The sequence below is a fragment of the Pogonomyrmex barbatus genome, unplaced genomic scaffold (assembly GCF_055798465.1).
Source record: "Pogonomyrmex barbatus isolate J1 unplaced genomic scaffold, ASM5579846v1 scaffold1, whole genome shotgun sequence".
Lineage (NCBI taxonomy): Eukaryota > Metazoa > Arthropoda > Insecta > Hymenoptera > Formicidae > Pogonomyrmex > Pogonomyrmex barbatus.
In genome coordinates this window covers 8,461,556-8,485,290 of record NW_028297098.1, presented here as the reverse complement: position 1 = coordinate 8,485,290, position 23,735 = coordinate 8,461,556, and the positions used below count along the sequence as shown (strand labels likewise).

Here is a 23,735-nt window from a genome sequence, read left to right as displayed (position 1 = left end):
AGTTGTATGAGCGGGGGACCGCCACAAACTCTAGTACTAAAAATGAATTAGCACCATCTGTTACAAAAATGCGTCATGACTTTTCCGCCAACTCAATATTATAAATTTTATTACAAAAATAGTGAAACAAGTCTCGTGTGATTTTTTGCGAGACTATCTCTTATTGGTAAATGAACTTATCGAAATATTTTCGTAAGATCAATATCCCAATTAGTGACAAAGTTACCTTGTCATAAAAATAAACTAATAAGTTATTGATACATAATAAGTGCATAAAATTAATCTTATTGAATAATTTTAACATTAAAGATTCTGATAAAATTAAATTTAGTAAATATATCGATGAGAGGAGTCTGCCCTGATGGGCTTTGACTTTGATGTATGTTATCAAGGTCCACACTCTGAACATTCAAAGATGTCTTATTTTTCAAATAAATGACATTTTTTAGATGTTTTTTCAGACATTTTTTTTAGTCTTATTTGGAGTCTTTTGGACATTCTATGATAACATAAAAATTAATTATACGGAAAGTATTGACAAGGGGAAGAATACGAGGCAGAATTTGGAATTACTTAATAAATCAGTACATCATTGATATAATAATTACACAACTTTGATAACGATCTATCCATTATAATCAGAAATCAATCAGTCGATAATGTAAATAACTATGTAAATAACTATTTGGAACTGTCATTTTTTTTGTTACTCCCGGTTGGAAGCTAAAGTAGTGCCTTCAATCTCTCAGGAGTGATTTAGTATAGGTACTTTGTCTTCCTTATGTGACCTCCTCTATAATTATATGATTCTTATAATGCTTTTGAAAAAGTTGAATATGCGCTCCAAATTATCCAATCCTTCTTCTTAAGGGGCCCTAAAGAGACGGGAATTACCGACACATTATAATGCATCAAAGAACTTTGGCTTGACAGATTGCAAAATCCTTTCAGGCAATTAAAATACGCACAAAAAGAATATGCGGGACAATCGATTTAACAAGTAAATAAGAAAAAAATTAAAAAATTCACGTAATTTTAGCTCGTACAGCTGTTACATCAGATCTTCGTTTCCTTAATACAAAAATTCTACAGCTCATATATATACAAAATGAGTACGCACTTCGGACTAGATGAATAAATAATATACAATAACTATATTTTTGGATTTATGATTGAAAGCTTAGAAAAAAAGTTTGAGGCTTGAACAGATTGTATATGATTTTACGCGTATATATATATATATATATATATATATATATATATATATATATATATATGCTTGGCGCAGATATAAAATAATAAGTAGAGCAGTAATTGTAGTTGACAGATCTTGCAATAGATGGCATTGCAGAGGAAAGATAAAGATAAACGATCTATGGAATCGATAAAACGTTCAATAAGCCTGCTTGCTAGAATGAATTTAATTTTTTATCGAAATCGACTATCCCGCATTTCTTTTTCGTGCTTTATTTCAATTGCACAAAAGGATTTTGTAATCTGCAAAGCCAATTCAAAGATGCCGACTGTAATATGTCGATAATCCCTTCAGTATTTTCAATAAAAACAGTCAACATATAATTTGTGTTTTTACTTTAAATATATTAGTCTCGATCCACAATAGGTACTTAATCTTTAAGCCGTAAGAAATTGACCAATCATAGTCGATTATTCTTTTCATATTCGATTATAATTGGTCAATTTCTTACTTCTTAAAGCTTAAATCACCTATTGTGGACCGACACTTAGGTGTACAAAAAAGTTCTGAACTTTTTTTGTAAAATTCAATCTTTATTCAAAAACAAACAAAAAAATATTAATCAGTGAAATATTCCCCGTTTGCATCAATGACCTTTTGCTATCTTACGAGTAGCTTGCGAATTCCTTGACAATAGAAGCTCACCGGCTTCGAAGTGATAAAGTCATCAATGCATTTTCGTATCTCTTCAAATCTCACTGTGAAATGTGTATCAGCCAAATGATGTTGCAGCGACCGGAATAGGTAGTAATCGGAAGGCGCCATGTCTGGGTTATACGCCGCGTGCGGGAGAAGTTCCCAGCCTAACGCAAAGATATGGTCCTGAGTCGATTTTGCAACATGTGGTCGAGCATTCATGAAGCAAGATCACTTTACGACGTCCTTGGCCAGTAAATGGCCTCTTTTCTTCTAATGCATCGCTCCAATTGGTCAATTGTTGTTGGTAGCGGTCTGCCGTGATTGTTTCACCCGGTTGTAACAACTCGTAATACAATACACCTTTCCAATCTCACCAGATACAGAGCAAAACCTCCGTGGATATTGGGCTTTGGCGTCGATGTCGAAGGTTGACCAGGGTCAACCCATGCTTTTCTACGTTTAGGGTTATCATAAAGAATCCACTTTTCATCGCCTGTAATGATTTTGTGCAGAAAATCTTTTTTCCGGAACTTTGAAAGCAAAGTGAGTGCAGTGTCACGCCGACGATTTTTGTTGTCTTCGCACAATTCATGCGGAACCCCTCTGTCTTCCTTCTGAACCTTTCCCATCGTATGTAAACGTACGGAAATGGTTTGCTGCGTAACGCCAAGCTGTTCTGCAAGCTCCTTTTCAATTTGCACATTGTTTATACCCAGCAGTGCTTGCAATTCGTCCGTTTCAATCTTTTGAGAGCGTCCAGCACGCGGTTCATCTTCAAAACTGAAATCTTCTTGGCGAAATTTTTTGATATCTTTTATATGTAGTATGACTCACAGCGTTCTCTCCATATGCAGCACAAATCATTGCAATGGCTTCAGTAGCATTTTTCTTCAGATGAAACGCGAAGTGGATGGAAAATCGAATATGCTCTTTTGTTATTGCTATCGTGAACACTATTTTTTTTTTCTCTTTTCCTCCGGTTGGAGGATGTCGGATTAATTCCGACTATGTGTCTTCAACCCTAGGGTTATATAACACAGGTTTATCTAAATCCTTTATAAGTTTCTCTGTATTCTGTGATATTCTAGTTCAACTTTCTCTTTATCCACGTTTAGCTTTCTCTTTATCCTTAACAAATTGCATGACGCAACACAAAAATTCATGTGAGGACAAAAGACGTCCCACTCACTCGATGGCTAAAGACCAACTTTATCGTGAACACTACTGATTTTTGAGGTTATGTGCATCAAATGCCAAACCGTATGGCATTTTAGAAGACCAAATGTCAACGCTTTAAAACCACAAAAGGGCGGAAAGATATATAAAATTTAAATTGTTATTTCGGTTGTATGAAATCTAAAGCTCAGAACTTTTTTGTACACCTAATATATAGGAATATATATATATATATATATTCCTATTTTTCCTATTTTATATATATATATATATATATATATATATATAAGTTTTATAGTTTCGTATGGACAAAATGATATAGTTCTGCACTTTGAATTACTTTAAAGAACAATACTGAGCTTGTAAAATTACAATCTGAAGCTTAACAAAAAAGATCTATGCATCAACAGTATGCGTATAATCATTTCTCACTTCGACGGAATGAGAATGAAGGACTCTGATTGGTCCATTCTTTCATGCCTTACACGTTATGCAAGGGAGAAACACGATGTCTTATTTTGATGAATATAAAAGTTTTGCAGCTTTGTATGTACAAAATGATACAGTTCCGCACTTCAGATTAGTTTAAAGAACAATACTGAGCTTGTAAAATTACAATCAAAAGCCTAACAAAAAAGATCTAAGCATCAATCACAGTATGCGTATAATTATTTCTCATTTCGATGACATCGTCCGTCTTTTTTTTCGTGTACTCATCCTTGTCTTTCATCAAAATCAGATTGCAACGCCGTGATTTTATGGTAGATGGCGTTGCAATCTGATTTTGATGAAAGACAAGGATGAATACACGAAAAAAAAAAAGACAGGCGATATCGTTGTTTCTCCCTTGCATAACGTGTAAGGCATGAAAGACCAATCAGAGTCCTTCATTCTCATTTCGTCGAAGTGAGAAATGATTATACTTACTGTTGATGCTTAGATCTTTTTTGTTAGATTTTGGATTGTAATTTTACAAGCTCAGTATTGTACTTTAAAGTAATCCGAAGTGCGAAACTATATCATTTTGTACATGCAAAGCTGCAAAACTTTTATATTCGTCGAAATAAGACATCGTGTTTCTGCCTTGCATAACGTATAAGGCAAATGTACAAATTGTAACATAGAAAAGAAATTTTCGCAAATATATCTGTCGTACGTTTTGTTAACTATTTTAATTATGTATACAATAGAAATATCAGACTCGAAACGGTAATCGACGAAGTTCTGGGTTGGTAGAGTGGCAATGTATGAGACTTGTCGTGCGAAAAGCTCGGGTTCGATCCCCAGCCACTCTCCGTTAAGAGATTATGCTATCCGCTCATGTCTCCTTTTTTTTTATCTTTCTTACAACATAAAATATATGACTGATATCTAAAAAATTTAATTAGAATAAAAAATTTTTAATAACATTTTATTTGCAAAATAAAAATGTTAACGCGCTGTATATTTGTGAATTTTTCATGGTGCGGGTGTATCGTTAAAAATATGAATAATTTATATATCATTGGGCATTACAAATACGTAAAATATATTTATATATATTTATTTATATATATATATATAAATAATGTACAAATATATTACATTATATATATATTACATATATTTGTAATGTCCAATGATATATAAATTGTTCATATTTTTAAAGATACACCCATATCGTATAACGTTTTTATTTTGCAAATAAAATGTTATTAAAAAAAATTTTTTATTCTAATTAAATTTGTCAGACATTAGTCGTATATTTTATATTGTAAGAAAGATAAAAAAAAGAAGATATGAGCAAATAGCATATTTCCTAACGGAAAGTGGCTGGAGATCAAATTCCAGCTTTTTGCACAGAAAGTCTCATACATTGCACTATGAAGTTCTACCAACGTAGAACTTCGTTGGTCATCGTTTCGATTCTGATATTTTTATCATATATGATTGAAATAGTTAATAAAATGTGCAACAGACATATTTGCAAAAAGGACTATACTTTATTGTATCATTGTAGGATGTCTGATTGTGTGTGTGTGTGTGTGTGTGTGTGTGTGTGTTTGTGTGTGTGTGTTTGTGTGTGTGTGTGTGTGTGTGTGTGTGTGTGTGTGTGTGTGTGTGTGTGTGTGTGTGTGTGTGTGTGTGTGTGTGTGTGTGCGTGCGTGTGCGTGAGAGAGAGAGAGAGAGAGAGAGAGAGAGAGAGAGAGAGAGAGAGAGAGAGAGAGAGAGAGAGAGAGAGAGAGAGAGAGAGAGAGAGAGAGAGAGAGAGAGAGAGAGAGAGAGAGAGAGAGAGAGAGAGAGAGAGAGAGAGAGAGAGACGTCCGATGGAAGAAATCGCAGCGTCGCATAAGAGAGATCGGCGTCGTTTGATGGAGGCAGCAGCGTCATGCTTTGAAGACAGCGACGTCTTCAGCAAAATTGATGGTAGCGTTCGACGTCCGACAGACGCGATCGGTGTCGTTTGACATAGCGTTTCGAGATACGTAGTCCAGATTTTGGAAAAACATTTAAAGTTGTGTGCGTACGTGTATGTGAACAATGCGTATGTGTGAGTCAAAAGATATAAGAGGCAATGAGCGCGAGGAGCGGCAGAGAGTCGAGAGATCTCGCGCAGAGAGTATCGTAAAGTAATGAATAAGCGAAGAAGTTTGTAACTGGTTTGTAACTTTTGTACCCATCCTTTAATATATTATATTATAAAATATAATATCCTTAATTCCTACATAATTCTTGGGGGCTCAGCCGGATAAAGCCAGTTTAGTCTACAGTGCAACGAGCTTTGTGAGTGACAGATGATAATTCTGTGAGACTAGTAAACTCAAGACAGACAATGAGTGCTAGATGTGCAAGTGATTTGACGATGGTAGAGCTGAAGGAGGAACTGAGGAAGCTTGGGCTACCTTATTTAGGCAGTAAGAATGACTTAATTATACGATTAAATGATTCGGTTTCCTTCGGTGTGTGGATCGAGAAGCAACCGGAAGTTTCAATGACTGAAAATTTAGAAGAAGCTGCTGGCATAATGACAAGCGAGAGAAGCATTTCCGGGGCTGAAGCACAATTGGAACATCGTCCTCGAGACACACGTATGCTTGAAATGGAATTGGAGATATTGAAATAGAGTTGTTGAAGATTTAGTCGCGGACAGCCGTTCGTGCGTCGGATGCGTGTGCAGACACAGAAAGCAGATCAACCCAAAATTAATATGAGTGCCATAATCGAACTTCTCGCTACGTTTGATGGTACGACGAGTAATTTTGAAAATTGAGAAAATCAGTTAAGATTGTTGAAGCGCACCTATCGATTGGATGAACATGCGAGAATATTAATTGGTATGCGATTAAGAGGAAAGGCACTGGAATGGCTACATTCAAGAGCTGAACTTGTGGAAGCATCTATGGAAGCTTTACTTGATGAACTTAAGATTATGTTTGACCATCGTCCCAGTAAAATACTGCTGCGTAAAAAGTTCGAGGAACGTGGAGAAAGATGATCGAAGTATTCAGCGATTACGTGCACCAGAAGGTCATTCTTGGAAATCACGTTCCTATACAGGACGAGGAGCTTGTCGAATATATTATCGATGGCATTCCTGATCGCATATTAAGAGATCAAGTGCGAGTTAGGTCTCAAAACAAGAGCAGCGTTAATGGAATCGTTCGAGCGAATCACATTGTGGGATAAAAAGTCGGGAATAAGGAGTAGTGAGGAAAAATCACAATTCAGGCCGAAGATGGATATGAGCAACGAGAACAAGAAGAATGAGCAAAGGAAGAGAAATTGTTTTAACTACGGCTTGTCGGATCATTATGATAAAGATTGTCCAACGAAAGAAAGTGGCCCGAAATGTTTTAAGTGCGGTGGGCACGGACATATCGCAGCAAAATGTCCTAAACATGAGCGAGTGGACATGAAGGACAGTTACGTCGCAACGCAGGTAACACAGACAAAATGTAGTAAAGAGGTTGCGGTAAACAGTCATAGTGTTGTTGCATTAGTCGATACCGGGAGCGATTTATGTCTTATGCGTGCAGATCAATATTTTGACATAGAATCTCCTTCGTTAGATCATAAAGAAACGCGATTCCGTGGCGTAGAGAAAATGTAATGCTCGGAGAGTTCTGTGCAGAATTGTCAGTGGACGGGCATTCTTACCCCGTTCTTATTAGAGTTGTCGCTGACGATATAATTAGTCATAGGTTTCTTATCGACACCGACTTTTTAAATACAGTTGAGTTGCGTATAAAAGGCGGAAATGTACTGATTAATCCTGTAGAGAATACGATTACGAAAAATATATTACCTGAAATATTTCAAATAGATATAGGACGCGAAGAAACCGATAAAATAGATTTGACAAACATTTCAAATAACGAGCATCGAGTAGCGATGCGAAACTCAAAAACGTTGTGAGTAATTACAGACCGGTAAAGATTAAAGAGACTAACGTTAAAATGTCAATCATTTTAAGAAACGAAGAACCGATGTATCAGAGGGCTTGACGGTTATCAGCGATAGAAAGAGAGAAAGTAAATAATATCGTTGCTGAGTGGAGACAACATTGCGCGGCCTTCTTTATCCGACTATGCGAGCCCTGTAGTTCTGGTCGAAAAAAGGGATGGAAGCACTCGATTATGCGTGGATTATAAACAGCTCAATAAAAAAATTATACGCGATAGATACCCGCTTCCACTTATTGAGGATCAATTAAATTTTTTGCAAAATGCGAGATATTTCAGTACATTAGATTTAAGAAAAATGGTTTTTTTCACGTTCCCATATAAGGATAGTCAGAGATATACGGCTTTCATAGTGCCAGACGGACACTACGAATTTTTGAGAGTGCCATTCGGGCTTTTAACTCGCCGTCAGTTTTTCAACGATTCATAAACGCAACTTTCAAGGATGCGATACGCGATGGGATAGTGTTAAGCTATTTAGACGATTTAATAATCCTTTCCGCGGATGAAATTGGGAAGAATCTTGAAGTTATATTAAAAATCGCAAGCGAGGAGGATTAAATATTAACTGGAAAAAATGTCGTTTTTTGCAAACCAACGTAGAATTTCTCGGTCACAGTAGAAGATGGTCGTATATATCCGTCTACGCGAAAAATCGAGGCCGTACGTAAATTTCCGGAGCCAAGCAACATTAAGCAAGTGCAAAGTTTTCTTGGATTGAGCGGTTATTTTAGAAAATTCGTGCCGAGATATTCAATTATAGCACGCCTCTTAACTTGTTAATTTGTTAAAATCGAACGTTAAGTTTCATTTTGGAGAAGAAGAGAAAAAAGTATTTATTTGGCTAAAAGATATTTTGTGCGATAAATCTGTATTACGGTTGTATAGAGTAAACGCGACGACGGAGTTGCATACGGACGCGTCAGTCAATGGTTATGGCGCAATTCTTTTGCAAAAAAGTGACGACGGTGCGTTTCATCCTGTCTATTATTCAAGCGGCAAGACTTCACCCGCAGAGCGTCGATATATGAGCTATGAATTAGAGGTACTCGTTATTGTTATAAGGCTCTAATAAAGTTTCGAGTATATTTATTGGGAATTTTAAAATAGTGACAGATTGTCGCGCCTTCGCGTTAACCATGAATAAGAAAGATTTGTGTGTGCGTATGGTCCGCTGGGTGCTACTCTTAGAAGAATTTAATTATATTATCGAGCATAGATCCGGAAAAAATATGATGCATGTAGACGCGTTAAGTCAGAATCCTCTTCCGTTTTGCATGATCATAGACGAACACAATAGTTTAACTATAAAATTTAAGCAAGCACAGCAGGATGATAGCGACATAAAAAAGGTATTTGACGCAGTAAAAAAAGGAAATATTGATGGTTACATAATAAGAAATGATTTATTATTTAAAAAGCGCAATGAAGATATTTTATTGGTTGTTCCGAAATCAATGTGCATACAGATTATCAAGCAGATCAAGGTCATTTTTCGGTAGCGAAGACAGAAGCACTTTTATTTAGAGATTATTTTATACCGAATGCAAAATCGAGAATCGAGAAAATAATACGAAATTGCATGACTTGTATTTTAGCTGAAAGAAAACAAGGTAAACAAAAAGGATATCTGAATATGATTGAGAAAGGAGAATTGCCATTAGATATGTTTCACATTGATCATCTAGGGCTGTTACTTACTACGAGAAAAAATTATAAGTATATTTTTGCGATAGTTGATGCTTTTACTAAATTTGTGTGGCTTTACGCTACGAAAATGACGAATGCGGCTGAAGTTGTAAATAGGCTTAAAAAACAATTGTTTATCTTTGGCAATCCGAGGCGAATAATCTCAGACCGTGATGCGGCGTTTACGTCTAAAGAATTTGCGGATTTCTGTACGATAGAAAATATAGAACATGTATTAACTACGACCGGAGTTCCTCGTGCGAATGGTCAGATTGAACGCGTAAATCGAGTTTTGATTTCATTACTAACCAAGCTCTCAGATCCTAAGCGTGAAGAGTGGTTTAAACATCTCGATCTGGCTCAACTGTATTTGAATTGTGCGTCGCATAGAAGTATCGGCACTACCCCATTTCATTTGTTATTTGGAACTCATGCGCGCGTGCGAGAAAACCTGCAAATCATAGAATTATTATTATACAAAGAGAATAGGCAAATAATTTTCAGTGATCGAGATGAGTTACGTAGACAAGCGAAAGAGTGTATCGCTGGGATTCAGTACGAAAACAGAAAGACTTTTGCGAGAAGGCGAAAAGCGGCGAGAAGATATAATGAAAATGATTTAGTGGCGATAAGACGAACTCAACTAGATCCTGGCTTGAAACTAGCTAATAAGTCTCGGTCCATATAGCGTAGTAAAAGTTCTGCGAAATGACCGATATGTCGTGCAAAAGGTAGGCAAACACGAGGGACCATTAAAAACATCTACATCCGCTGATTATATGAAGCCATGGATGGATCTATCGAGCGATGATTCGGACGACGATGACCATGAAGATGAAAGCATTCGAGGGCGAATGTCCTTGCAGAATGGATGCGAGTGTAGGATGTCTGATTATGAGAGAGAGAGAAAGAGAGCGAGAGAGAGAGAGAGAGAGAGAGAGAGAGAGAGCCTGACGTCCGATGGAAGAAATCGCGACGTCGCATAAGAGAGATCGGCGTCATTTGATGGAGGCAGCGGCGTCATGCTTTGAAGACAGCGGCGTCTTCAGCAAAATTGGCTGTAGCGTTCGACGTCCGACAGACGCGATCGGTGTCGTTTGACATAGCGTTTCGAGATACGTAGTCCAGATTTTGGAAAAACATTGTAAAGTTGTGTGCGTACGTGTATGTGAACGATACGTGTGTGTGAGTCAAAAGATATAAGAGGCAATGAGCGCGAGGAGCAGCAGAGAGTCGAGAGATCTCGCGCAGAGAGTATCACAAAGTAACGAATAAGCGAAGAAGTTTGTAACTGCTTTTGTACCCATCCTTTAATATATTGGATGTACAAAAAAGTTCTGAGCTTTTTTTGTAAAATTCAATCTTTATTAAAAATACAAACAAAAAAATATTAATCAGCGAAATATTCGCCCGTTTGCATTAACGACCTTTTGCCATCTTTCGGGTAGTTTGCGAATTCCTTGACGATAGAAGCTCACCGGCTTCGAAGCGATAAAGTCATCAATGCATTTTCGTATCTCTTCAAATCTCACGAAATGTGTATCAGCCAAATGATGCTGCAGCGACCGGAATAGGTAGTAATCGGAAGGCGCCATGTCTGGGCTATACGCCGCGTGCGGGAGAAGTTCTCAGCCTAACGCAAAGATATGGTCCTGAGTCGCTTTCGCAACATGTGGTCGAGCATTGTCATGAAGCAAGATCACTTTACGACGTCTTTGGCCAGTAAATGGTCCCTTTTCTTTTAATGCATCGCTCAAATTGGTCAATTGTTGTTGGTAGCGTGATTGTTTCACCCGATTGTAACAACTCGTAATACAACACATCTTTCCAATCCCATCAGATACAGAACAAAACCTTCTTAGCATGGATATTGGGCTTTGGCGTCGATGTCGAAGGTTGATCAGGGTCAACCCATGATTTTCTGCGTTTAGAGTTATCATAAAGAATCCACTTTTCGTCGCCTGTAATGATTTTGTGCAAAAAATTTTTTTCCGGAACTTTGAAAGCAAAATGAGTGCAATATCACGCCGACGATTTTTGTTGTCTTCGGACAATTCATGCGGAACCCCTCTGCCTTCCTTCTGAACCTTTCCCATCGTATGTAAATGTACGGAAATGATTTGCTGCGTAACGCCAAGCTGTTCTGCAAGCTCCTTTTCAGTTTGCGCAGAGTTTATATCCAGCAGTGCTTGCAATTCGTCCGTTTCAATCTTTTGAGGGCTCGTCCAGCACGCGGTTCATCTTCAAGACTGAAATCTCCTTGGCGAAATTTTTGATACCATCTTTTACATGTAGTATTATATATAGACTTACAGCGTTCTTTCCATATGCAGCACAAATCATTGCAGTGGCTTCAGCAGCATTTTTCTTCAGATGAAACGCGAAGTGGATGGAAAATCGAATATGCTCTTTTGTTATTGCCATCGTGAACACTACTGATTTTTATGTGCAGCAAACGCCAAACCATATGGCGTTTTAGAAGGCCAAATGTCAACGCTTTAAAACCGCAAAAGGGCGGGAAGATATATAAAATTTAAATTGTTATTTCGGTTGTATGAAATCTAAAGCTCAGAATTTTTTTGTACACCTAATATATATACGAGGGTAGCCTGAAAAGTTTTTTGCCTTAACATGAAGATTACGTTACTCGTCAAAACCATTCTGGTACTACAATAGTAGTATATGCTTTGAAAGACTTTTGTGAAAATTTTAGCCATTTTGGACGCTCAGTTGTTGTTTGACAGTCGTTTGTGTCAGTCGATGTCAGTGTTTTTGTAAAAATGGAAAAAATTGAATATCGTGCCGTGATTAAATTCTTACATTTGAAAGGCAATACGCCTGCGCAAATTAAAATCGAATTGGACGCTGTTTACGGGGATTCTACCCCATCATTTGCCACCGTAAAAAGATGGGCAGCTGAATTTAAACGTGATCGTACTAGCTTGGCTGATGATGAACGTTTGGACGACCAAAAACTGCGACCACCGCTGATAACATCGAAAATGTTCACCAAATGGTACTGGACGACCGTCGAATCAAGATTAGAGAGATAGCAGAGGCTATGGACATATCGAAAGAACGCGTTTGTCATATATTGACTGAAGAATTGGATATGCGCAAGCTATTCACGCGTTGGGTGCCGCGCTTGGTCACTTTGGACCAAAAACGAACTTAAATGAACATTTCCAAGGCCCTGTTGGAGCGGTTCAAGCGAAATGAGTCAGATTTTTTGCGTCGATTCATAACTGTAAATGAAACTTGAATCCACTACTACACTCCAGAGACAGTCAAAACAGTGGACTGCAAAGGGTGAACTTGCTCCGAAAAAGGTGAAGATGGTTCCATCAGCTAGGAAGGTAATGGCGATTGTTTTTTGGGATAGTCACGGAATTGTGTGTATCGACTATCTTGAAAAAGGTAAAACAATAACGGGAGCGTATTATACGTCATTACTTGATAAGCTGAAGGCAGAAATTGCAAAAAAACGGCCGCATTTGAAGAAGAAGAAAGTGCTGTTCCATCAAGACAACGCACCTGCTCACACTTCGGCGGTCGCCATGGCTAAAATTCACGGACTGCACTTCGAATTGGTTGACCACCCACCGTATTCACCAGATCTGGCTTCCAGTGATTTTTTCTTGTTTCCTAAGCTAAAGTTTCGCTTGGAGGACAGAGATTTTCATCTAACGAGGGGGTCATCGCATACGTAAACGCCTGCCAATTTTGCGGAGCAAGACGCCAACTACTATTTGGAGGGGTTAAAGAAGTTAGAGTATCGATGGGAAAAGTATCGACTTAAAAGGAGATTATATTGAAAAATAAAACTATATTTGACCGAAAAAATACTTGTTTCTATGTTAAGCTCAAAACTTTTCAGACTATTCTCGTATATAAGCTCTCGTTTCATCTTAAGATCTTTTAGTTTAAACTTGCTAAAAAATCTTGCGTGCGTGCTAAGAAGGAGAGTAAAAGCCATAAAACAGTTTCACTTGTATCTTCATTTTTTTTATGTGGTTCACTTGGTATTCAGTGTGATAAATAAACTTTAAGAAAGATTGTGTCTACTGGAATATGAAATAATCTTTTTCAACAAGAAATCACTCGACTTCCTCGATTCAGATCAATGCCAAATACAGAGAAATAGATCAGTCTGGCTGAAACTTGGTGTGTGTTCTTCCAAGAGATGCTACTAACTGAAAATAATCTCAATACACACCAGTAGTACTATTTTTCTGACTTTGCATGGACTTTTCAAACCGCCCTCGTATATATATATATATATATATATATATATATATATATATATACCCAGACAACACGCAAATCTAAAAGACGTCTAAAAGATGTCTTATAAGAGTTTTTAAGACTTTACCAAAAAAAGTCATAAATACGTCTTTTGGACATGTCTTAAAGATGTCTTGAGAAAGACATCTTAAAGATGTCCTTTTAAATGTTTTTTAAGATTATGTCAAAAAGACGTCTTTCTGACGTCTTAAAAACATCTTTTCTAAGACATATGTTCCATAACCTCAATCTGTCATCAATATAACCTTTAAAAGTTCTGAATGGCAGTTCTAAATATAGTTATTTACATTACCGATTGTGACATTTATCGAGAAGCGACTACATATTTTTTGATTGGAATAAATGACATGATCAATTTCAATATAATGTAACCTATAAAAATATTGGCACTCGGTTTATTTAGTACTCCAATGTTTTATATTAATATAATATACAAGAACGCAATTAAGATGAAACTATTCGGAAACGTATTGAAGAGGAAGAATATAAGAAGCTGGAATTATTTGATAAATCGATATATCAATAATTTATCTACATAACATTTCTAGTGACAAAATTGATTTCTGATTACAATAGATAAATCAAAGTTGTGTAATTATTATATCAACGATGTACCAATTTATTAAGTAATATATTATTAATATATTATTAATTCCAAATTCTGCATTGTATTCTTTCTCTTGTCAATATTTTTCGTAATTTGTAACTGTGATAGTTCGATTCCGCTTTATTTGCGCAATTCCCTTGCTACTGCTTTTGTAAGAATATAGCGCCAAGACCTGTGTACTAGCGTCGGTATGCAGCTCGATCTCCATGGATTATAGAAAGTGAGGACTGGTTTCGATATATGTTTCTTTTTTAATTGCTTAAAGGCGTTAATACATTCGTTATCGAAATGAAAACAAACCGATTTTTTTTAGAAGGGCGCGAAAAGGTTTCGTAATATCGGTATAACCGTAATATAATAAATTTCCTAAAATAATTTGTTAAACCCAAGAATCGCTGCAGCTCGTAAACCAAACGTGGCAAAGGAAAGTTTTTAATCATGTCGATGTGACGCGAGCTTAACGAAATCCTGTTAAAAGAAATGTGGTAGCCTAAATATTCAATTTTATGTTTCAAGAATTGGCATTTACCGAGATTAATTTCGAAACCGTATTTTTTAAGTAATATCATTATCTCTTGTATTATTGCTAGATTCGTATCTATCGTTTCCGTCGCGATCATTATATCGTCAATATACACGATGACTTTATTTGCTTGAATCAATGGTTCGAGGATGTTTATGATCCTTCTCTGGAATTCGACCGGAGACTTGCAAAAAAAAAAAGATAAACGTATATTCAAATTGACCGTCTGGGGTTGCGAAAGTTAAATATTTTGTCGAATTTTTGTGAATTTTTGTGAACTTTAATCTGGTGAAAACCGTCTCTTAAATCCAAAAGAGTAAAGATCTTCTTATCAATTAAATGAGCAATGTAATATTCGATCAGTAGGGTATTTCTGCTTTTCTATACAAGCGTTAAGTAGTCGCAAGTCCACGCATAACCAAAGACGTTCTTCTTCGGTTACTTGCGCTTAACCAGAACGACTCGAGAGCAGTATGGGGAGTTACTACATTTGATAATTCCGCGATTTAATAGATCATCCGTGATTTTGCGTAATTGCAAGCGTTCGACGTGCGCAAATCGGCGTGGCACGAAAGCAAAGATCGATTCGTCTTTAAGACGAATACTGACGGTATAGTCGATCGTTGTTATCTTATCGATCTTATCGGTATATCCGTTGTTTATCGTATCGACCATCATATTATCAATTTCAGTTAATAAACTTTTGAGCTTATAAAGCACTCGTGCACCGCAATCGGTAGATAATGGTTGTTCGTACGGGTCTGGTATTACTTGATGAACATTGCATGCTAATATTTGTAACAAATGTTTCGGAAAATCCTCGATCACGTCACTAATTAAACAATTGTACTCGGCGGTTATATGATCGAGAAAATCTTGACCGATAACCAAATTCATTGAAAGATTTGCGCGTTAGACATAACGTGCAAGTGAAATAGAGATTTTAACGACGAATAATGTCGACTGGCTTGTCGTTGATCGCATGGTAGATGAGTGATGCCGAAGGTAACTTACTTCTATGATTAGACATAGACAATCTTACTTGAAATGGACGACTTAATAAAAAAGATTGGACTACTGGTGTCGATTAGCGCGGTTAGCGAATAATATAGATTGTTTAAACGTACAATTTTTGTTGGAAAACTATTGATCCGTAGGATCCTGCTCTGTTGCACCTGGGTGACGTCCGGCGACGAGGACTGCTGAGACTGACACTGATATGTGTGAGAATGTCCGCGATAAAGCTGCTTCAGCGGCCTTTCTTTTAAGTTTACGCTCATCTTGTCTCGTATATGACTCAAATTGTGGCAAAAGCTGCATTATTTGCTAGGTGGCAGGGAAGCCTTGGAAGTGGTAGACCGGATACGACTGACTGATCCTTGGATCTCGATGCTTTCGGCTCACTGGAGGATCTTAAAACGTTCTCCAATAAAGCGATGCACTTCGTCAAGAAATGTATCAACGGTTTGAGTACTGAGAGAGGCTGCTGTTTTGCGCAATGACCTGCTATTGATGCCGGCAATCAGAAGATGTATTGTATTTGACTATCCATGGATAAGTCGAGGCCATGCATCAACATAAGTTTGTCCATTGCGTATTCTATGAAACTTTCTCTTTGTGATTGCCACTTACGAATTTCAATTTTCTGCAGGATTACATGGTCTTCTGAGATGGAAGCAGAATAACTTCCTCGAATCCTTGCTAGGATTCCAACATCGTACCTGCTCCTAGATCGAACCAGCGATGTGCAGCATCCGTCAACTTTGAAGAGGCGGCTAACAGCACGAGATCATCGTGCACTCGGTGGATACGAGCGATTTGCTCGATCCTGAATCACAGCTGGACATTATCTGATTCCTGCCACAAACTCAGGAAATTGAGAGGCAAGCATAAACACTGCATGCGTGGAAGACACTGACGCAATGCCCGACGGCTGTGAAGCAGCGCTGTGTGGTGATGGTACATTCGACTCACCCACGTCTGGCGGTTCCTGGTGGAAGAATCGTTCCAAGGAATCGTCCTTAAAAAGGCCTTTAAGATTTGCTGAAGTGTGTCATTCTAATGCTGTTGGGCTTGTAGAATTTGCTGCTGCATCAGACGCATCGGCTTTATTACGGTCGTGAACGCTGCTGCAATATTCGACGAAAAAGTTGGTTCCTTTCTAGCTTGAGCGCGAGGATGTGCAGGAGCAGCGCTCAGCGGAGCTGAGAAAGTGAACGACTCATCAGTCCTCCTCTGAACAGCGGTGAAACAATAGATCCATTGTCGGACTGTTACAAAATGAGAGAGGATTCTATAGAGAGAGGATTCGATAAGTATTTGATGATCGTCTGTGATTTGTAAGTGATATTTACGAGTTTCTTTTTTTAGTTGCTCCAATATCATGAGTATCTAACGTTGAACGTTCCATTTTGTCCATTTTGTTACAGGCTAACGAAGAATAGATACACGGAAAATGTGCGCCGCGTGTCTCTCACGTGCGAGAAGAAATGGCCGTTCCTCGTGGTGATCACGCGGTGAAGAAATGGCCATACCTCGTGATGTACACGAGAAGAAATAATCATGCTTCGTGACCAACGCGTGAAGAAATGGTCGTGGCTGGTGGTGCACACGAGAAGAAATAACCGTGCTTCGTGACTGACGCGTGCTTCGATTGCAAGAATTGTACGCGTGATGCCAGCACACCGACCGAACCGAATAAAAATGAAAAATTCTTTAAAATGTTGTAAAAATCGTATCAAAGTCTTAATAAAATATTTAAACGATTCTGACTGGAAATTCAGCGGTCATGAGATAAGAGGCATCAAGAAGCTCAAGTTTCAGATAGTTAATCATCTTATTTAAATCAAAGATTTCAAAATTCAGAACTCTTGTCCTCGATCTGTGTAATAAACCTTCAAATTTTCGTCGTGTTTTATAATGCTGTAAAATTACATTAGATTTGAAACAATGTGATAAATATTGCGGAATGATGTTTTCAGATTTACAAAGATCACGTTTTCTTAATTTTAGAAAAATTTAACAACTACTATGAACGTCTCCAATTTACTATGGAGCTTGAAACTAATCGCAGCATTAATTTTTTAGACCTTACTTTATCAGTCATCGATAACATAATTTATATTGATTAGTTTCATAAAAAGACCTTTTCCGGGAGAAATGGCCGTGGCTCATGATGCACACGAGAAGAAATGGCCATGCCTCGTGACTGATGCGTCAAGAAATGACTGTGCCTCGTGACCGACGCGTGCTTCGATTGCAAGAACCGTATGCGTGATGCCCGCACCGACCGAACCGAATAAAAATGAAAAATTCTCTCTCTCATATTTTTCAAACCACCCACTTTGCCATAAAATTGGATCAATCAATAGTTTGTATCAATCAATAGGGCTATATTGTTATCACATCCACGTTTTTTGCAAAAAAATCTTGAATTATGTATAAACATTTTATTAAACAATTGTTACCCGCTAGAAACTATATTTAATAGACTAAACCACAGACTTAAAGTACTATTTTATGATAAACTGAGTAAAAGAGATATGTATATGACAACATAACACAAGAGAAATTCCACTAATGATAATAGGAAAAGGTTTTTATTATCCCCTATCTGGGCATTTCTGATTCTGCTGCGTCGGCCATAAAAAATACGGAAGTTATGGAGGAATACAGAGTTTTTAATAATTTAGATCGATTTATAAGAGGCCACAAAGACACCAACCAGACATTGATGAACAACAATGTTGTATATAGAATAGAATGAATGGATTGTGAGGCTTCATATGTTGGGCAGACAAAAAGATTGTTAAAGATCAGAATTAGAGAGTATATTTACAATATAAAATCTGACCATCTAAACATTCGGTCATCTCTGAATTACACATTATTAACACAAATCATAAATTCGACTGGGACAACGTAAAGATTTTAGATTTTGAGTTCAATTATCACAAAAGATTGATTTCAGAGATGGTACATATCAAAGAACAAAAGAAAGGCATTAATTTAAACAAAGACACCGAGTTGCTTAGCGACTTCTATTTTGATATTCTCGATATTTTTTCGAATAAATAAACAACAATAACTCTTCCCCTACCTTTCCCTCGATGGCTTCGTATTTTTGTCTTTTGTACTTTTGTCTGTCTATCATTGCCAGCTTTAACATTATTTCTGTTTTTGTATTCGATATTACATCTCTTAATTACGAGGGTCGTTCGATAAGTCAGGTAAATTTTTGCGAGCGCCACAATGAACTGTGTAATACGGTAGTCTGAAAAGTTTTGAGCCTTAACATGAAGATGACGTTACTCGTCAAAACCATTCTAATACTACAATAGTATATGCTTTGAAAGACTTTTGTGAAAATTTCAGCCATTTTGGACGCTCAGTTGTTATTTGACAGTCGTTTGTGTCAGTGTTTTTGTAAAAATGGAAAAAATTGAATATCGTGCCATGATTAAATTCTTACATTTGAAAGGCGATACGCCTGTGTAAATTAAAATTTAGTTGGATGCTGTTTACGGGGATTCTGCCCCATCATTTGCCACCGTAAAAAGATGGGCAGCTGAATTTAAACGTGGTCGTATCAGCTTGGCTGATGATGAGCGTTCGGGACGGCCAAAAACTGCGACCACCGCTGATAACATCGAAAATGTTCATCAAATGGTACTGGACGACCGTCGAATCAAGGTTAGAGAGATAGCAGAGGCTATGGGCATATCGAAAGAACGCGTTTGTCATATATTGACTGAAGAATTTGGATATGCGCAAGCTATCCGCGCGTTGGATGCCGCGCTTGCTCACTTTGGATCAAAAACGAAAATGAACATTTCCAAGGCCCTGTTGGAGCGGTTCAAGCGAAACGAGTCAGATTTTTTGCGTCGATTCATAACTGTAAATGAAACTTGGATCCACCACTACACTCCAGAGACAAAAGAACAGTCAAAACAGTGGACTGCAAAGAGTGAATCTGCTCTGAAAAAGGTGAAGACGATTCCATCAGCTAGATATGGTCCTGAGTCGCTTTCGCAATATGTGGTCGAGCACTATAATGAAGCAAGATCACTTTACGACGTCCTTGGCCAGTAAATGGCCTCTTTTCTTCTAATGCATCGCTCAAATTGGTCAATTGTTGTTGGTAGCGGTCTGCCGTGATTGTTTTACCCGGTTGTAACAACTCGTAATACAATACACCTTTCCAATCTCACCAGATACAGAGCAAAACCTCCGTGAATATTGGGCTTTGGCATCGATGTCGAAGGTTGACCAGGATCAACTCATGATTTTCTACGTTTAAGGTTATCATAAAGAATCCACTTTTCATCGCCTGTAATGATTTTGTGCAGAAAATCTTTTCTCCGGAACTTTGAAAGCAAAGTGATTACAGTGTCACGCCGACGATTTTTGTTGTCTTCGGACAATTCATGCGGAACCCCTCTGCCTTCCTTTTGAATCTTTCCCATCGTATGTAAACGTACGGAAATGGTTTGCTGCGTAACGCCAAGTTGTTCTGCAAGCTCCTTTTCAGTTTGCGTTGATAGAGTTTATATCCAGCAGTGCTTGCAATTCGTCCGTTTCAATCTTTTGAGGGCTCGTTCAGCACGCGATTCATCTTCAAGACTGAAATCTCCTTGGCGAAATTTTGAATACCATCTTTTACATGTAGTATGACTTACAGCATTCTCTCCATATGTAGCACAAATCATTGCAGTGGCTTCAGCAGCATTTTTCTTCAGATGAAACGCGAAGTGGATGGAAAATCGAATATGCTCTTTTGTTATTGCCATCGTGAACACTACTGATTTTTGAGGTTATGTGCATCAAACCGTATAGCATTTTAGAAGGTCAAATGTCAACGCTTTAAAACCGCAAAAGGGCGGGAAGATATATAAAATTTAAATTATTATTTCGGTTGTATGAAATCTAAAGCTCAGAATTTTTTTGTACACCTAACATCTTTCGCAGAGAGGAATGATGTTTGAGTTGTTTCCTGGCTCGTCGGTGTCGTTATATTTTTATCCTCTTGTGAGAATTATACGATAGGAGCTTCCTTTTTTTCATGCGTGAGTTTCGATAGATCTTCTTTCTCCGCTTTTATTTATTCGCACCTCGCTTGTTCTGTTTCTAATCTTTTATTTTTCTATGTAACGAGATTCGGAAAATTTTGTTTTATCGTAAAAACCCCGCTTTCTGCATCGCTGTCATCGGAGCTTTCATCGGTAAAAGAATTATCGCTGCTTATGTCGCAGTTCCTTTCTTGCAAATGCATCCAGTATCTCAATTTGCATGCATTGCATAACGCGCAATGAAATTTGTCGGAATTTCGATGAAACTCGTGATGACTGCAGCGTAACTCATGCTCTTCGCCTTCCGACAGGTTTTTGAATGCGGAAGAGATTCCTTCTAGATTATATACGTTTCTCGCGAGTGTGTTTTGCAAATAATGTAACTTCTCTCGACCTCTGGTGTATATGTAACGCGTTTGCCGTACAATTTCACGTAGTTCCGCCAGGAAATGTTTGGAATTGGTTGTTCCGTCAAACCACTCGATTTCATGGAACTTTCGAGAGAGCCAGTTGTTTTCTTGTCTGTATTTTTCGGGTAATTTGACAAATGGATATGGAGATAACATAATGCAGTGACTTATGAATACTTCGTTAACAGCGACAACCGCCACTTCCTTCGGTATAAACTTCCCCTCGCAGAAACCTTGTATATCGATAACTATATCCATGATGCATAGATGCACTTTCAATCTGTTTTGCACGAAGTGATGACATTCACGTCTAAAGTAAAACTGCGGCTATTTTTCGTTATGCTTTCGGAGAAATAGAAATGAAAAGTCGACGGTGAAAAGGGGAGAAATTCGAATATATCTTATCCATTAAAATCAATGATAATTTGACGCGAAGAATCTCTAATACGTTATCGAATTCTGCGTAAATGATACAATTAATCGTTGTGGTAATAGCTTTTTCAAATCGCACCTCTAATTGTAAACTTCCATGTCTGACAAGATTCCAATATTCCGCGCAATTTGCCGATAGATCGGGGGTGAGATCGAAAGCAAAAAGCGTGAAATCTTTGGCATAATCTTCTCTGCTTATAGAATTCCCCTTATTTGAAAGAAAATGGATACCGGTTTCCGAGAAGAGGGCGTTATAAGTCTCGATAGAGCGGCTGGTCTTTTGAGAAATTTGAGTGTAGTGGTCTGCTCAGAATTTGCACGTCATCGGCATATAACGAGAAGAAATTTATACAAATGTAATTTTTGAAATTAAATGGATTTCACTTTCTGTCACCCTTAAACGCTTTGTTATCGATGAATCCGACTATTATGCGCTTCGAAAGTTGCCTGAGTATAGCATTATCAACCGATTCTCCTATCACTCCGGCGTGAATCGTAAATGTTTTAACTTCGACTCACGTCAAAGGATACTTGGCGGTTGTTTTATTCAACATTCTCGCATGTTCGAATAACACTGCAGGATTTATTTTTACTCTTCTTATGAGGAAACTAGCATCTAGAATACGTATTTTCGACGTTGAGTTGCCTATGAGATAAAATGCATCTCTCGAGCGAACGAATTTCATTCTCTCCACTCCGTTAATTAAAAATTTATCCTGATTAAAAACGTCGCAATGAAAATGGCCTATTAGATCTAGCGAACGTTCTCCTTGGATGTATCGCGCGCGTCTCACGAGAGTTTGATTGAGGTTGTCCGATTCTAATAGCGCCTCCATATAACCGAGTTCGTCCGTGTCCCATAGACAAGAAGTCAGATGGGAAGTTTTTGTCGGTGAAGAATAATTTAACAATGCTTCGATATACGCGCGGTACGCGATAAGCATTGTTTGGGGGTGATACGAGTTTTTGATTGAAGTACACGTCGATCTGATTGAACATCGAATGTAATTGGCGATTTACAAGGCCTACATTGTTTTCTCCTCCTGCCGATGTTCCAGAACTGGATAAACTTTCCATTCGTACGCGAAGACTTAGCATGGTATACGTGAAATCTAGATAATTTTCGCCGTATCCGGGTACGACGAATTCTATAAGTGCGTCGTCCGCGAGCTAAGTTACCGGTTTGTAATAAATTCATTGTGAACTCTCGATACTGGTTTGAATAGGAGGTAAACTGAAAAGCTCGCTCTTGAGTAACACTCGCTCGAGAAGAAAGGACATATCTCTCAAATTTACAAATCGCACTCACGTCGATTAAACGAATATATCGGATACGGTGCACTTTTTCCCGCTGTTTCGTTGCCTTTTTATTTTTTCCCGCTTTCCTCCTCGATGATTTTTTTAAATCGTTTTTTTCACGCCGATTTTCGATTTATTTTTTTTTACTGACTTGTCTGCATACCGTGCTTCTCCCGGATTTACCGGTGCGTGCGTCGTGCTCTCCGAAGGGAAACTGAGCCACTCGTATTTTCGCGGATGTTTTATATCCTGATCCCTTCATCAAGTTACTTATATTTTTTTTGGCTTTTCTCTTGAAATTTCCCCCTGATTTCTTGAGCCGCGTTTTGACTGCTTCCTTGAACGGAGTGTTTCCAACATCTTCTATCACGCCAATTCCAGCGCGTAAAGCTTCTTTTCCGACTGCGCGCATTCCCCTGCTTAGATAAGGAAATACTCTTCTAAATAATCCTCCGAGAAAACTTCTGATTCCATGACCACGCTGACATGCTGATCCGACGAAAATTCGAAAAATTCCTCCTCCTTTACCTCCACCGTTCTGCATTTCGTAATACTCGTATTCCATGCGGGATTAGTTTTTTCTTAAAGTTCCGTAAATTTTCCGTAGACACCGCAAATGGTAATTAACGAACACGTCTAAAGTATAATGTCACTATCAGCGTTCCGAATAGTATTTTTTCTCCATAATGGTCTTTTATATCTATTTCAATTTTACAGAATTTCGTTTGACGCAGTGGAGTATATTGCAGAGTAGAGAGATATTTTACCAGATTCGTCCCGTACGTATAATTACAATTGGGTATTTCGACTGGAACGATTTAAAGAAACGAATTTCACGTATCGCCGGTTATGTAAGACTCGCAAATATCGCAATAAAAGTACATTTTATC

At 37.9% G+C, this 23,735-nt stretch overlaps 1 long non-coding RNA gene across 1 annotated transcript; it reads left to right on the top strand.

The window, feature by feature from the left end:
* Window positions 1–25: 25 nt before the first annotated feature.
* Window positions 26–20,394, top strand: LOC148938009 (uncharacterized). The gene is made up of 4 exons (XR_016140520.1): window positions 26–166; window positions 15,794–16,217; window positions 16,288–16,975; window positions 17,066–20,394. It is a non-coding gene; the product is annotated as an uncharacterized LOC148938009 (long non-coding RNA).
* The last annotated feature ends 3,341 nt before the right edge of the window (window positions 20,395–23,735 follow it).